The sequence below is a fragment of the Dipodomys merriami genome, unplaced genomic scaffold (assembly GCF_024711535.1).
Source record: "Dipodomys merriami isolate MVZ:Mamm:240054 unplaced genomic scaffold, mDipMer1.0.p SCAF_1, whole genome shotgun sequence".
In the NCBI taxonomy this organism is placed as follows: Eukaryota; Metazoa; Chordata; class Mammalia; order Rodentia; family Heteromyidae; genus Dipodomys; species Dipodomys merriami.
The window spans coordinates 69,328,449-69,344,966 of record NW_027202270.1 but is presented as its reverse complement, the minus strand read 5'-3'; the positions used below and the strand labels follow the sequence as shown (position 1 = coordinate 69,344,966).

General features: G+C 33.6%; 1 protein-coding gene across 1 annotated transcript in view; it reads left to right on the top strand.

Annotated features, from left to right (window-relative positions):
• Positions 1-722: 722 nt before the first annotated feature.
• The window catches only part of Arhgap15 (Rho GTPase activating protein 15), a 644,233-nt gene continuing 628,437 nt past the window's right edge, over positions 723-16,518 (top strand). Inside the window, exon 1 of the mRNA XM_070023631.1 lies at positions 723-836. The gene's annotated coding sequence lies outside the window, so the exon portion shown is untranslated. The remainder of the gene's footprint in view (positions 837-16,518) is intronic.

Sequence of the window (16,518 nt, the reverse complement as noted above, 5' to 3'; positions counted from 1 at the left end):
ATTTTATTTCTCGTTTTAAGTCAGATCAGAAAAATGATAATACTCTTTAAGGAAAAGCTCCTAAGCATATTTCAGAACTGCTTAGGAAACTTTCAGAGAGCACACTAATATGAGAACCACAGTCACAGTTTGTGCCACTGTCTGTTTCCCCACAGCATCCTTGTTTCCTCCGAAGACACTCAGATGGCTGCACTGCTCTAAGGTGTGTCTGAAATTCTGATGCAACCTGCCCAAAGGCCCCATGAACGTGCTCACAAGGGCAGCTCTTTGGGTGTCCATCCATGAACGAGAAGAAAGCGCGCACTTGTGGGTCAAAGATGGCTTCTTGGCTTTCCCAGTTAATATGTAGAATCTTCTGATAGCTTGTGATGCTCAAGTTAATCTCAGAGAGTGCACACTTTGTTTTTAAGTTCTTGCTAGAAGACAGAGAAAGAGGAAGTTTTCTCCATACCTAACAGTCTGTTCCTTTCCTTGCTAAATTTCTTACACATATTTTTCCATTAAACTGAAATTAACAAAATCTATTACAAGGTGGGATGTTTAAAAATTGACAATCACAATGCAAAGCAACCGTATTATTGACTGTGCGAGGCAATTTCTTCAAATTGAGCAACGATGCAATGTATGTGGTTAACTGCATCTACCCAGGAAGTGGTTTTATAAAAGTTGTGCTCAGTCCTACCCCCACCTCTTTTCTTTCCTCCAGTATTGAAATTACACAGCAGCCAACACAGGCCTACTCTTATGACATGTGACTTTACTGTTTTCCGTTTTGTTGAAAGAATTATTAACAGGAGCTGATGACAGTTTCAGTAACAAATCATCCCCGAGAAAAGGTAAGTAAATTGTAACTTTATATTGTACATGAAGCTTGGATTTGCAGATGTGTACTACAGTAACCAAATATTTCTAAAATGTGATAGTTTTACCTGAGATTAAAATGTTAGCTATGTCCATTGTTGTAGAAAAGGATTTTTTTTCATACCACTTTCAAAGTCTGAACTCTTTTACCAAAATACTCTATTAGGGTAACCTACTAAGATTTAAGTCTAAAATATTGAAGACAAAATAAGTGCATTTTGGTTTAAAAATGCTTTTAAAAATAACTACTAGAAAAATTGAGACTATTCATTTTGACTGAATAATTTGTAAAAATATGCAGTACTCAAGAATCAGATAATGAGCAGGAAAAGGACATTTCCTAATGATAAGAAATTTCATCTTGAATTCACTGTGAAAGATATCTATTCTAAAGGCATTAAAAGCCTTTAGACTTTTTAGAGGAACCACTAAAATGTAAGAATATTTTAAAATATAAAAGAATTTCTCTAATATGACAACTATTCGTTCTTCAATTTTTTGTAACATGGGATAAATTGAGGACTATTTTATATTTTTATAAATAAACATTTTTTAAAAAAGTCTCAGCTGACCTCATTGAAGTTTATTTTTGGGAAGAGATACAACTTAGAGATATATTTTTCTTCCTTAAGATAATTGAACAATTCCCTTAGTTGAGGCATTTTAAGATAAGAAACATCAGTATAAAAATGATACATTAATAAGAAGCTGAACAAAACTTTTCTTTCATACTGATCTAGTTTTGCTTTGATAGAAAGACTTTGTATGGTGTCACATACATGCAGAAATAGCCATATTGCTAATATCAGGACAAATACTTAAATCTGAGTGTAGTCTTTTGAAAGAATTTTAATAAATACCTAAGATATGATTCACTCATCCCTAATAATATTTTTATTGTGATTTTGGACAAGAGAAGCAATAGCCTTCACAGCAATGATTCTTTTTGTGTTATTAAAAAATGGTTACAGAGTTGATAAGTGGCAACAATTGTCCTTTCTTTTATTGGCTTCTATTGAAAGACACATACAGGTTTTTTGACTGGGCAAGTTTAGTAGGAAATTATTAAGCATACTAACACTCTGCTTTAAGATCCCTTCAGTTGTCAATAGTGAAGCTATCTATGTGTTGACTATTAAAATGATTATGAAAAAATAGAGATTAAGACTTGACATACAATCCTTTTTTATTGTCAGAAGGAGAAGACCCTGGTAATATAGATTTGTTCTGATATTCTGATTAGAATTTCACTTTGTTACATTTCCTCACAATACAAGGCACTATTTGAATTTGTCTTCAATACTGAGCTTCTGAACTTTTGCATCTACAGAAGCTGCATAATTCAGATACTTTGAGTTGATGTTATTACTTGATTTCATTGTGCTATAGAAGAGCATCTTATGAATAAGCATACAGAATACTTATACATCAGCAAGAATAACCACCAATATTGGTATCTATCCTGGGAAAAATTGTTTATTAGTAACAAAATTATTTTAAAAACAGTTTTTTAAGATAAGCAGTTGTATTAAAAATATAAATATTTGACTGAGAATTTATAAAATAAGGTTAAGTTAAATGTTTAAAATGTATTTAGGAAATGCAACTAAGTGGAAATGATAATAGATACACTGCTATCATTTTAAAATCATTTTTGAAAACAAGCGGCATATATTTTCTTGGTTATTCATACCAATCCTTTTGTTTTGGAAATATCTTAGTTTTAATTCTTGATCAATCATATTCTAATTCCCAGAAAATGAAAAGATCTTGATTTTCTGCAAAGTTGATATAACATTACCGAAATTATTTTAAGAAATATATTATGGTCTTATATATACATATAAAACCCTTATTATATATATTTCATATGTGAAGATAGTATATATTTTGTTAAATTATATTTCCTTTCTCTTATGTCTACAAAAATATACTTTGTATAATTACATTAGGAGTGAAGTCAGATATGAAGTGCTATGAAATACTGGAGTCATAAAGAGGAAATTACGAGCTATATCTATCCAATTAAATGGATTTTATTACCCATGATGGAGCCAATTTTGAACAAATTTGGAGAGTTATGATAGTCAAGAAAACAAATAATAGCAGATTCTGGCAACTGTACTGACAAAAGGAACCCTTAATATACTGTTGGTGGGAATGTAAACTTGGTCAACTACTCTAAAAAGCAGTATGGAGGTTCCCCCCAAAATGAAACATGGAACTGCATTATGATTCAATAGTTCCACTCTTGGGCATTTATCAAAAAGATTATAAAGTAGGATACAGTAAGGCCATTTGCAAAACCAAGTTCAGTACAGGACTATTCACCATAGCCAAATTATGTAATCAGCCCCAATGCCCCTCAATGAATGAATGGATCCAGAAAATGTGGTGTACATCTACAGTGGAATTTTACTCATCTATTAGAAAGGATGATGTATCATTTGTAAAGAAACAAACCAAATCTTAAAAGTTGTTGCTTACAAATTACTACAACTTTGCACATTTTAATTATGTAAATAAGAGACAGGTTTTTGGTGAAAATAAAGAATGCTAACAGCTCTATTTGGAAAGTCATTTTAAAGTGAACTTATCAAAAAAAATAGTACACTTTCCTGCTTGGCGTCTAAAGTTCAGCAAAATTGCAAAAGAAGAAAATCTTTTCTTGATATTCTTCCTTGTAATGTTCTGTTACAGTCAGCATAAACTGTCCCTAAATTACAGTCCAACAGTTCTGGTCCTTAGCAGGACCAACTCCTCTTTCTTCCAATTCTTCCTCATCACCTTCAAGGATTCCTCATCCCATGTTCTAAAATGTAAGGAACCTAACACAAACATTTTACAATTGTTAGAGAAAGCTATAAAGCCTCTATTTCCTTACCAAGTCTCCCTTCCACATTCCAATACATTTTCAATAAGTTCTATCAGCATACATTTAACACTGAGGATTCCAGTCCCAAGTAAAGAGATTTGATGCCACACAAACAGTTGAAGAGAGATATTTCCATACAGAATATTTTACCCAGTGGTGCTACCTGAGAATGAGTGGAAGTTTCTCATAGGACGGATCCATTTCTGAGATTCTCCAAGTCTGTATACATTTCCATATAAATGCTTCCATTCTTGAATAAACATGTACTTTCTTCATAGCAAGTAAACTATAACTGTGCTATATTTTCAATTTAATATTCTCATATACTAAAGAAATACTAACAACATTATTTTACAGATACATATTTTAAAATAATTTATATTTAGCTGTTTATATAACAGAACATCTTTACAGTATAAAGTAAATGTTAGATAAACTGACTTGGAAATGAATTTTAAATATTTTAAATATTATAAAAAACACTTTTGATTGCTACTGATACAAATGATTGATGAATTAAAACTGGCCTAGTCAATAATAATAAACCTTGATTGGTGATGAGTTCAAACATTGCATACTCAGGAATAGCTTAATCTAGAAGCTCACACAGGATTATTGGGATTGGGTCTAATTTTTTTTAAATTTCTGATTTCTTTTACTTACTGTACTATAAATGGTCTGATAAAAGCTCCCATGAAAATTTCAAGAAAGTTTCATCATGTCAGACAATGCTATAGTAAAACAACTTGTTCCCCATTACCAAAGCAAAAACTTGCATTTGGGTGTGTCTGCATTGTTATAAATCACATGACTTACAGCAACTATTAAGGTACAGAAGCCCCAATTGGTCAAGTCTTAGTCACAGGCTTCCTCTTGTGCTAGCACATAGACTTCCACTTATAGTACTAGACTTTAGCTAAAGTGAGGAGTTTTGTGATGTAGAAAGAGCAATGTTTTCCTGTAATTGTCACTGTGTTTTTCATGGGCAAAGTGAAAGAACTCTGCCACATGTCACACATGGTCCCATTTAAACATTTACATCTCAACTTCTTCAATCCCTTCACTCAAACAGGAAGGAGTATTAATGTAAACAAGTAAGTAAACATAAATCAAAATTTCAATTAGACTGAATTACAAAGACTTTTCAAAAGCTCCTCCATGAATAAAAAATATTCTTAAAGTTTTGTCTTCTAAAACTTTCTGATCTAGCACAAAATTATTATATTATAATGCAAATAAAATACATCCAATGTCATAGAAAGATAGAGAGTATCCTATTAACGTTCAGAATTTTCATGTCTGTTCCTTACCAGGCCATGAACAGGAGAACCTTGTACTCATGATAGACTTTAATCACATTTTACCATGTAATTCTAGACAATTTGGATTTTCTATGTATTTTGATGATAGTTTTCTGAGAAATCTGTTCAGAGAATTTCAGAGTGTATATTGGCCAGGTTTGTTAGACAAACAGTAGAGTAACAGGAGGTGAGACCATATGGATAGTTTGAGGTCATAGTGGAAATGAACTTGCCAAGCCAATATGTCTCAATTTTGTACATAACAACCACATTTTTCAGAAAAGGTTGTATATAACTCTATTTTACAGTTTCCGTGCATTTGATTGCATCAGATTTTCTTTCTTTCATTTACCTCACTGTTAAGTGACATATTCTCTAAGTGTGATTATGGAAATGTTTGTGTTCAATGAAGAAAGACATCACTGTTTTGGCAGACAGTTTTACCTGCCCACGAGTGTGAAGCTGTCAGGCAGGCTGTAGTTATGATGATCTTTATACTTCTATACAAGTTTCCTTTGGTTTGCTTTTGATTTGAGAGTAGGTGATATAATGAGATGGCTAAAAAAATCAAAACTTTTTGGAGAAAATTCTTCTTATATCTTTATTTCTATCCACCTTATTCATGTCTCCTCTTGATAGTTAATCAGCTCCTACATCTTTCTTTTTCAGAACTTTTTTTTTGCTAAGTGTCTCTAGCAGTGCTCATTTGAGTGTTTATCTATCTTCTTTGATACACTAAAGTAATATAACTATGCATACCTTTCCACTATGACTTTTTCATTTTAGTAATTTAGCCTGGAAATATTTCATAATAAAAAAGTACTGCTTTTATTTACAAGGTGCAATATTCTACAGGATGGATATTTCATATCTAATAAGTTGTATACTGAGACAGTCATGGACATGAGTATTTACAGTTTTCACCAATATAATGAAGGTCTTGTAATTTTGTACATTTTAATTATTAAATGGAATTTTAACAGATTAACATAATTCTGTAAATTTAGTGGGTGCTACTCAATGATTCTTCAGTTATAACTTTCTTGTTTGCATGCCAGTATTGGAGCTTGAAATAGGAGACTTATGCTCTTGGTTGGCTTTCTTGTTCATGGCTGGTGCTTAACCACTTGATCCATACAGTCAACATTTTGCTGCTTAATTGGAGAATTTCAGAGAACATTTATTTCCAGACTGGTTTCAAACCATGATCTTCCTGGTCTCTGATTCCTGAGTAATGAGGGTTAGATACTGGTGCCTGGCTAGTTCTAAATGTTTGAATTTTCACCAGCATTTAATGAAAATACTAGTAGAAGAAGCTCCATAGCTTTAAAAAAAAATCTTTCTCTAAACTTGGGTGCCTCTTGCTTACTAGACTGGCACAGTACTGGTGATCTATACTTGCAGTCCATTTTAACTTGTTATTTTGAGAGTGGGACCTCATTTCCTGCATCTTTGCATGTCTGAGCTTTAATCTCTCTACTTTAAGGTTTGTGGCATTGCTGGTATTAAGGCATGTGTTACTATGTTCAGCTTCCCTTCACAGGGATGGAGTTGGCAGACATTTTCTGAGAAGGATGTCCCAGAATTTTAGATCTTTCAATCTCAGTCTCCCACATAGCTTGAGGTAAAAGGTAACCACCATTGCATTCAGCTAGGAGTTGTAAAAAGGTCTCACAAACTTTTCCTCATAGGTTGGCCTTGAACCATGATACTCCTGTACTCAGCCTCCAAAATAGCTAGGATTATATGCATTGATTATATGCATGATTATATGCATCTGGTTAGAGTCTATAGCTTTCTAAGAGATCACAAACTTTTCAGGCTTTATAAATATGTAAAAAATCGTATCTCAGTGCTGATTTTTTTGGTGTTCACTATTGTAACTGAGGCTGAACTTGTTTTTAATAGTCAAAATTATAACTGTTTTCATTACTTAATAGGTCCTTTCTTGAAGGTATAATTAATGACCAAAACATTAAGAAAGCTCAAGACCTGGAATAGGAAATCAAAGGAAAAAATGAATCAGGAGTAACATATGTCAAACATCTCTTTTCTAAAGACTGAAATCAACAGTAGCTCAAAAGAGGATGAAATAAGAATATTCAAGTGAGAGAGAAAGAATGCAAATAAAAACAATACATACAGAAACCCAACAGGTCTCAGAGGAGACTAAGACAGATGTGTGCAATCACTAGCTCAAGTAGATTAAAAAAACTTAAACACAAGGAAGAGCTCTTTAATGACTGTGAATATAGATGACTGGATAGACATAAGATGGAAAGTATGGAGGAAGTTGAGGGAATTCATGCTTCATGGTTTCTATCATCTCAGTAATAGTTGGAAAGCTCATCTGATGACAGTGGATGTTTCCTGGATGCCAAAAACTGAACAGAACATTTTATTCAAGAATAAGCCTTGTCAAGGTCAAAATAGTGAACTTTAAAAGACTTTCCCCCTTTTAAAGTGAGTATTATACTAATTTAGTTCAATCATGTAACTATTATTGTTGTTTTTTTGTATTATTGCTGAGGCTTGAATTCAGGGCTTCAGACTGTTGCTTGGCTTTTTTGCTCAAGGCTGGTGCTCTACCCCTTGAACTACACATCTATTTCTGGATTTTTGCTTGTTATTTCAAAATAAGAGTATCGGGAATTTTTCTGCCTGGCCTTGACCCACTAATCCTCAAATCTCAGCCTACTATGTAGTTAGGATTGCAGGGTCAAATCATTGGTGCCATACCTATACAACTAATTTTTAATTTACACATAGTACCCTGTGTAGAATTGAGAACTACTTGTTGTCTCACCAGTAAAAAAAATTGTTAGTAGTTAGGAAATATATAAGGACAATAACTTAAGTATAAATTTACACATGTTCATTCTATTCAACAGAAATACAAATTTGTTTTTGTTTTTGTTTGTTTTTTTGTTGTTCGTGAATCTTGAACTCTGGGTCTGGGTGGTGTCCCTCAGTTCTTCAGCTCAAGGCTAGCACTCTAGCTCTTGAGCCACAGCACCACTTCCTGTTTTCTGAGTGGTTTACTGGAGGTAAGAGTTTCATGGACTTTCCGGTCCGGGCTGGCTTTGAACCGTGATCCTCAGATCTCAGCCTCCTGAGTAGCTAGGATTACAGGTGTGAGCCACCGGCACCCAGCTAGAAATACAATTTTTGACTGAACTAAAATATCTGCATTTTCTCAAATCCATTGGCCATTTCTGCACATTCAGATTGTACACGAATGTAGCGTCATGTAAAGGCTATTGGCACATTCTCCCTATTCAACCTGTCTTTTTAATTTATTTCTCCTTTCAGTTTTCTGTGAAACTAGCTGGATGATCTTTTTCTGTCTCTTTCCTCATCTCTTCCTCATAATCCAGATCTCTAAATATTGAAACACACTAAGATTGATCTTTGGATGCCTACTCTTCCTGTTTTAGCTCTTTTCTTCTAAATTAATTCCTATTTGATCATTTTTTGAATACTTTATTAAATATTTTTCAGTAGTTGTACAAAGTAGTTGCTGTACAGCAAAGTGGCTTATGAATACAGTACACCCATCCCTTTCAACATTTTTACTCACCCCTACCAACTTACCTCTTACTTCATTTTTCTTAATTTTGTAGAATATGTATTGATTTTTTAAACCATTTAACATGGAAGTTTATGTATATAATGCATCTTGTTCTGTGTCATCACTTCAACATTTTCAACCTTCTTCAACTTATTTTTCCCTTATTTTTCTTAATTTTGTGATATGTACAATGAATTGTTGACTACATTTTTCCCTTTCCTTCCTTCCTTCTTCTACTTCTCTCCTCTTCCAACACTCCCTGCAATTACTAATTTCCCAGTATTTATTTTGTTAGGCTTTGAGTTAGTCTTTCTATAGCATTACACTGTTTGAGCTCTCCATGGAGTCTATTATACTTCAGCTAATTCATTTGTAACCACTTAGAGTAAACAGTGTGTTTACTAGTAGATCTATAGGTACATTCTAGCTATTACAAATAAAGGAAACCATGCAACATTTGTTTCTCTGAGTCTGGCTTAATTCACTTAATATAATTTTCCCCATGTCTTTCCATTTCATTATGGATGGTACAATATCACTCTTCCTGATGGATGAGTAGAATTCCATTATGTATGTTACCACGTTTTCTTGATCCATTCTTCCATTGAAGAGCATCTGGGCTGATTCCATATCTTGACTATGGTAAATTTAGTTTAATGATGTTAAATATTATTTACCTGTTAATTAGATAAAATCTTTTTTATTTTCAAATTACTAAACCTGGGATGGGAAGGGGAAAAAAAGGAGAAGGCTATAATGCTTGAAAAGAAATGTACTCATTATCTTGCCCATGTAATTGTAACTCCTCTATACCATATTTTCACAATAAAAAATGAAATAACATAAAATAAAAATTCAAAAAATGACCAAATTTGAAGATGTATTTACCTACTCATAATGAAAAAGCATACTCCAACAGATCACTTCATTATTGTCCACAACCTCACTCAAGTTGCATCTTTGTTTTTTTAATCTACGTCTCTCTTGCTGGGGATACAGCCTAAGAATTATCTTCGTTTTAACTCTTTTCTATTTCTTCCTACTCCAAACTCCCATTCTTTGTTTTGTTTTGTTTTGTTTTTTTTTTTAATTTTATTTTATTTGAGAACATAGAACATACTGTACAGAGGGGCTACAATTACATGGGCAGGATAATGCATACATTTCTTTCTTTTTTTTTTTTTTTTTGTCGGTCGTGGGGCTTGAACTCTGGGCCTGGGCGTTGTCCCTTAGCTCTTCAGCTCAAGGCGAGCGCTCTACCACTTGAGCTACAGCGCCACTTCCGGTTTTCTGGTGGTTTTATTGGAGATAGGAGTCTCACAGTCTCTCCTGCCCGGGCTGGCTTTGAACCGCGATCCTCAGATCTCAGCCTCCAGAGTAGCTAGGATTACAGGCGTGAGCCACCAGCGCCCGGCTACAAACTCCCATTCTTATTAGAAATAACTAGTAGAACCTGTGAAGTATAGAATTTGCTTTACACAGTCTATTTTATTTTGATCAATAATGGCTCTTGAAAGTTGCATCTTGATTTAATCAGACTTGCTTCATCTTATTTTATTCAATTTTTGTTGTTGATATACTGACTTCTCAAAAAATACTTGAGAAATTAATATGCTAATATATGAGATATTGTAAAATCTTCAAATTATAGAAAAAGACGTTCTTGCCAATACTAATTTCAAATTAGGAAAAAAAAACACATGAACCTTGTTAAACAGCATCTATTTGCATATATTTAGTTGATAAAAGTACAGTAAAAAGTACAAATTTTAGTAAGAATATTTGTACCCAAAAGTTGATTTTCTGCTGTTATTCATTATTAGTGTTTTGTGTGTTTTTTCTGTTTTTTAAAATTTTGTTTTATTATTATTTTTTTCCAGTGCTGGAACTTGACCTCAGGGCTCGGGCATTGACCCTGAGCCTCTCTGTGCTCAAGGCTAGCATTCTACACTTGAGCCACAGTACCATTCTGTCTTTTTTTTGTTTATGTGGTACTGAGAAATCGAACTCACGGCTTCATGCATGCTAGGCAAGCACTCTACCACTAAGCCACATTCCCAGGCCTTTTAATATATGTTTAAGAGAAAGAAAGCCATAATTGTCACAAACTGATAATACTGATGAAGAAAAAGGATGCAGGAAAACATTGTAAAATTAAAAACCAGGGATGGGAATGTGGCTTAGTGGTAGAGTGCTTGACTAGCATGCGAGGCTCTGGATTCAATTCCTCAGTATCACATAAACAAATCACAATAAAGAAAATTTTAAAAATATAAATCTTTAAAATTAAAAATTAAAAACTTTATTCCCTCATATATTTTTTAAGATTTATGTTCTTACAAATAATTGATGCTTTCTATAAGAACCTGGTTATATTCATAAAGTGTTGACTGGATACTTAGACTTTTAGTTACTACTTTTTCAGTCCCTCATTATATTATATATATGTATATGTATATGTATATGTATGTGTATGTGTATATATATGTATATGTGTATGTATGTATATATGTATATGTGTATTTATATATATGTATATATACACATACATATACATATATGTGTATATTATATATGTATATATAATATATATGTATTGGAAGTTAAAACTGTATATCTTGCAAGCTAAAGCCACAACCTCCCTCATGAAATATTTCTCCTTCTAATTTTTGTTATGACAATTTGACTCCTGAAGTCATCTAAATAAGTAACCATAGAATCACCACAGACTTCTCCATATCACTTAATCCATACATCCAATTAGTGACCAGGTTTTCATTGTTCCAGCTCACTTCTATTTCCAGTTACTGTGATAAATAGTTGTTATGTTTGTCTAAATTATTGAAAAGAAATCTTACTTGTTTGAATACTATTATTTCTCTCTTTTATTTTTCCTTAAATGAATATATTTTATGATTTTAGTATGATAGTTATTTTCCAGTTATTTAATATATGCAAGAATGTCTTTTACCTATTGTAGTCTGTTTTATAAGGGTATTAACTTATGATTCCTCAATTCTATGAGAAAACCAGGATCTCTATTCACTCATTATTTTATTAAAAATTATTAATGTGATTCAGTATGATATCCTATAAATACATAAAAACATAGAGCATACACTGATCAAATTAAAGCAGGAGCTTTACATAGGTCAAATAGAAGAAGGAAGTGAAACATGAAAAATTTAATGCTATGAGGATACATGAGATTGGAAAATATTGAGGTGTACTCATTAAAACATTTTTCTCAAATTCTATTCTAGAAAAATCTTTTTTTAAAAAATAGAGATTGAACAATATTAAATGAATAGGCTGTGAAAGCTAGATGCTATAAAATTATTTGGGGGAAGTTACTTATTTTGAGGCTATGTTTCTTCATCTGCAAAACTGGATTTTCCTCAGTAGGAAAAATCAGAAAATCAAAGGTAAAAATATTTCCTAGTGTATAGTACATCATTTCTTAAAAAAGATTAAAGTAGTAATAGCAGCATTGAGGAACGCAGTGGCCAGCTTTTGACCCCCACTATGGCCTAAAAATCAAATTATGGTAATTTTTTGTTTATTTCAATTCAGGATACAATTATAAAACTCATCCAAAGCAATCTCTTGTTATGAGTTTCATTTCCACCAGAAATAGCTGAATTGAGGAAGTAGAGTATGGCTATGTAGTAAAAAGGGAAGAAGTGATCTTGCTTGCTTGTTTGTCAATTTTAGGTTAATATATAGATTTTACTTAAAGTAATTCAATGTGTGCCTTCTTGTTTATTTCACAGAGCAATTGAAAAAGCAGTAGACTTCCATGGACTCTTAGACTAGAAATTAAATTCAAATACTGTTTAAACACTTCTATTTTATTTTATTTTTATTTTTTGTTGGTTGTGGGGCTTGAACTCTGGGCCTTGAGAACTGCTCCTCATCTCTCCAGCTCAAGGCCAGTACTCTACCACTTGAGCCACAGCAGCACTTCCTACATACTAGTTGTTTATTGGAGATTAGAGTTTCATGGACTTTCCTGCCCAGGCTGGTTTTGAACCACGATCCTCAGATCTCAGTCTCCTAAGTAGCCAGGATTAGAGGCATGAGCCACTGGCACCCAGCTAAACACTTTTATTTTAAATCTAATATTTTTGTGTACATGGTAAAACTGTTAATAGATGGTTCAGAAGACAAGCCTACTAAGGCCTAGAAAAATGTGTCTAAGAAAGAAAAACACAAAAAGGAATTAACTGGTTCTGCTTCTAGTTTGTTGACCAAGTTAAGAATTTTTTTGTTTTGTTTTGTTTCTTTATTTCTCCTAAGGAAACCAGTTCTGTATTTCATTAGGAAGGGTGAATGGACATACCATTTTTTTTTTAAATAGCCAAGTGAGGGTTTATTTGCTCTATACCAAGAAATCAAGACTAAGCATAGGGAAGCTGCATGAGCACTAAGGGCTTTGACCCTCACAGTCTCAACAGGCTGGGCTTTTGAACTCAGCTCTTAGCTCTAGATCTTAAGAACCAAAAACCTGCGGTTGCTAGCCATCAAGCTAGAGATTTATTGCTATAGATTCCCAATACAGAGGCTTAATAAGTCAGTTACCCGGAGAAGTCTTGCCTGAAGCGAGGTCTTCTGAGGAAAATGTTTGGGGATTCAACAGCGTTGTGCTATAAGGTTCCATGCATTCAGAGTAAGATATTTTTAAGGCATTTATGAAATGTTGGAAACAGCCTAGTTGTCCATTTAATATCAGTTCAACTCATCACTAAAAGAGATGGTACTTGGTTGAAAAATTCATGCTCAAAACTGCCCAGGCACAGCCAAAACTTATAACAGACCAGCCCCAATAGTTTAGCTTTTTGGAGAGAAAAACACAAACATTAAAGGGTACTTGCGATGCAGAATAATTGCTAGCACTCCTAATGGCACTTATCAATGAAGTGCTTAACTCCTAAGCAAATATCCTTAGGGAGAGTTGAGTCCCTCTGATTCATCTCTCTAAATCTGAATCCTAAACCTGAGAGCAATTTGTATAAGTACAGCTAATTTGTGAGAGCACAGTGTGCTGTGGAGGAATCCAAGTGCTGACAAGACTCTGCAGAGATGAAGCAGTTAAGGTGCTGTCTTTGGAGAGCTGGTAGATCCTATGACCACTTGTCAGTGCAATATAGGTCAGAGGTCTGACTGAGAAAAAAAGAATAGGTAACATTGTTCAAAAAGACTTACCTAACTGTAATAGCTCTGTACATCACCTTTACAATAACAATGAAATAAAAAGTAAACATTGAAAATTTTAAAAGGGAATAAGGAAATATGGTTGGTCCTGGGTTGGAAATCCTCTTACCAAGATATCCAGAATGGGTTACATTGATGAGGACCTATTTGTGCTCCTAAACTGACATGCTTAAAAAATGGAAACTATCCCACATGGCAAATATTTGGAAAGTATGACCTAGGGCAGGCATGGATGACAGTGAGATGGAATGATTTCCTCTCCTGAGCAGGTTACACATTTTGCAGCCCATTGGGTTGTTCTTGATGTAGGGAGTTAAAGAGGAAACATGGGAACGCAATGACATGTGGACTCACAACCATTCTAAATGGTGTGGGTAACCTGTCCTTGCTGAAAATGTTCTCACAACTGGGGGAATTAGAGATTTCAGTAAGAAACCAAGTGTCTATAATGTTTGAAGTCATTTATAGATAATGACACAGACCAAGATAGTATCTGGCCTTAAGAAACCCGCAGTCAATTGGGCAGAAGAGGCACAGAGAACAGAAAACAATAAAAGTCAGGATATAACAGAACAGAAAGCAAGATAAACCAAGATATAAATATCTGCTAAACTGTAATAGGAACAGCAAAAGAGGTCAGAACAGGAGATGGAGAAAGGGGAACCTGTTTACAATAGCAGACAGCAGAGCACAATATCCTCCTCTTTATAACTGAGCTCCTGTTGAAGAATTATTGAATAAATAAAATAATGTCTGATAATCCTCTTTGAAGCCATGGAACAAATACAGTCTCACGATTCTACTCTCCATTTCCCATCCTACAAGCTTGAATTTAAAAAGAACTAATAATGAAAATTATATTATATTGACTTTATATGAAGCAGAAACTGCTGAATTCATATACCAGAGGAAGAATACACTTCCAGGTGATTGACATCAGAGATTACAACCATATATGCTTTTAGAATAGTCCAGATTTCTAAGCAAGAGAAGTACATGGGAGCAGAGTAGGTAGGAGGTTAGAGAGAACTCTGTATAAATGATGGAAATATAGTCACCTCCAGCTGGCCATTACTGGACATCCCAGGAGCATATTGTAAAATCTAATGGGTTTTTCAAGAACAGATATATAGACATATTTTTTCTTTCTTTTTTCCCCCTAAGGAACAACCCTCATTTCTCAATTGGAAATTGATTCAAAACATTTCAAAACATTGTTCAGGCCCAACAACATATGTCTGTGGGTTGAATTTGGTTGGCTGTCTGCCGGTTTTTCTACCTCTTCTTGAATTTATAACTTCTTCTAAGAAAGAAGAAGCATAATATCATGATTAAACAACTAGAGCCATCCAAATAACTTTTGTATATTCAGTAAATCCTAATAAATGTTTACAGATTGGCTAGAGCATTCAATTATTCTGTGAAAATACATCCATTTATATATAGCGTTTTCATTTAGGTCTTTGTTTTGTCTGTCTAGCTTTCATGACTGGGTTCATTTTCCTATCTAAAAAGAATAAATTTTCTTCTGCTGCCAACTCTCCACAGTGCACTTTTTAAATCATTAAAATATGCCTTGAAAAGTTTAACTTTACCAAGTAATAGTGATTATTTTGTTCTTTGTTTCAACTGCATTTTTACACCACAGGATATAAGGTATGAACTAGATAGCTATCGTGATTTTTAAACAGACATATCCATGTGTGTTCTAATCCACACACAAGTACACATACACATGTGTACTCACAAACACACACAGACATTCATATGAAGGGTACAGTGCCTAGCAATTGCATCATATGTTCTATTACTAGAAAATATTCTTCAAGTTTCAGAAATAATCATAAAAAGGAGATAAGCAAATGAAGCAATGGCAAAGAAGGAACAAACTTACTGTTTGATGAGTTTTTCACATTTTAATTCGCATCAATTAGTTATACAAAAGGCTTCATTTTGATAAGTCCATGTGTATACATAATTCACCTTGATCAGACATCCCCACTCTCATTCCAAAACCATCCCAACTTTCATTGCTCCATTTTTATAAGTGTATATAAAGTATTTTGACCATATTCCCTCTCATCATTTGCTCTACTCCCTCCCAGTAGGGCCTACACCAGGGACAGGACCTGTTTTATATTCCTATCCTTCATTTTTTAAGTATATCTTCATTGTTCAAAGGGATGTTATTCCTAATAATAATTTTGGTGTGTGTGCTACAACTGGGGCTTAAACTCAGAACTTTTAGCTCTGATTTTGGCTTTGTCTTTTCAAGTGTGGTCTTCTATACCTTGGGCCACACCTCCACTTCTGGCATTTTACTGATCAATTGGAGGTAAGAGTCCCATGGACTTTTATGCCCCAGCTAACTTCAAACTTTGATCCCCAAATCTCAGCCTCTTGAGTAGCTAGGGTTACAGGTCCAATAAAAATTTTAAAGTTAGAAATATTTATATGTTCAATTAGAATTCAGTGAGATAGAGAATACATGTTCTTCTGTGTTTCCTACAGGAAATAGGAAGGAACTCTTCTTTGAAGAAAGGGAAGCAAAACTAAACTTGTTTAAGTGGAGAATTTAGCCCTTAAGTATCTTGGGTTAAAGTTCCTGCAATATATCTAAAATATTTCAAGAGACTAAAAAATGCAAAGAACCTTCAGCCTAGAAAGAATAAGACACAAATTTTAAAACATATACT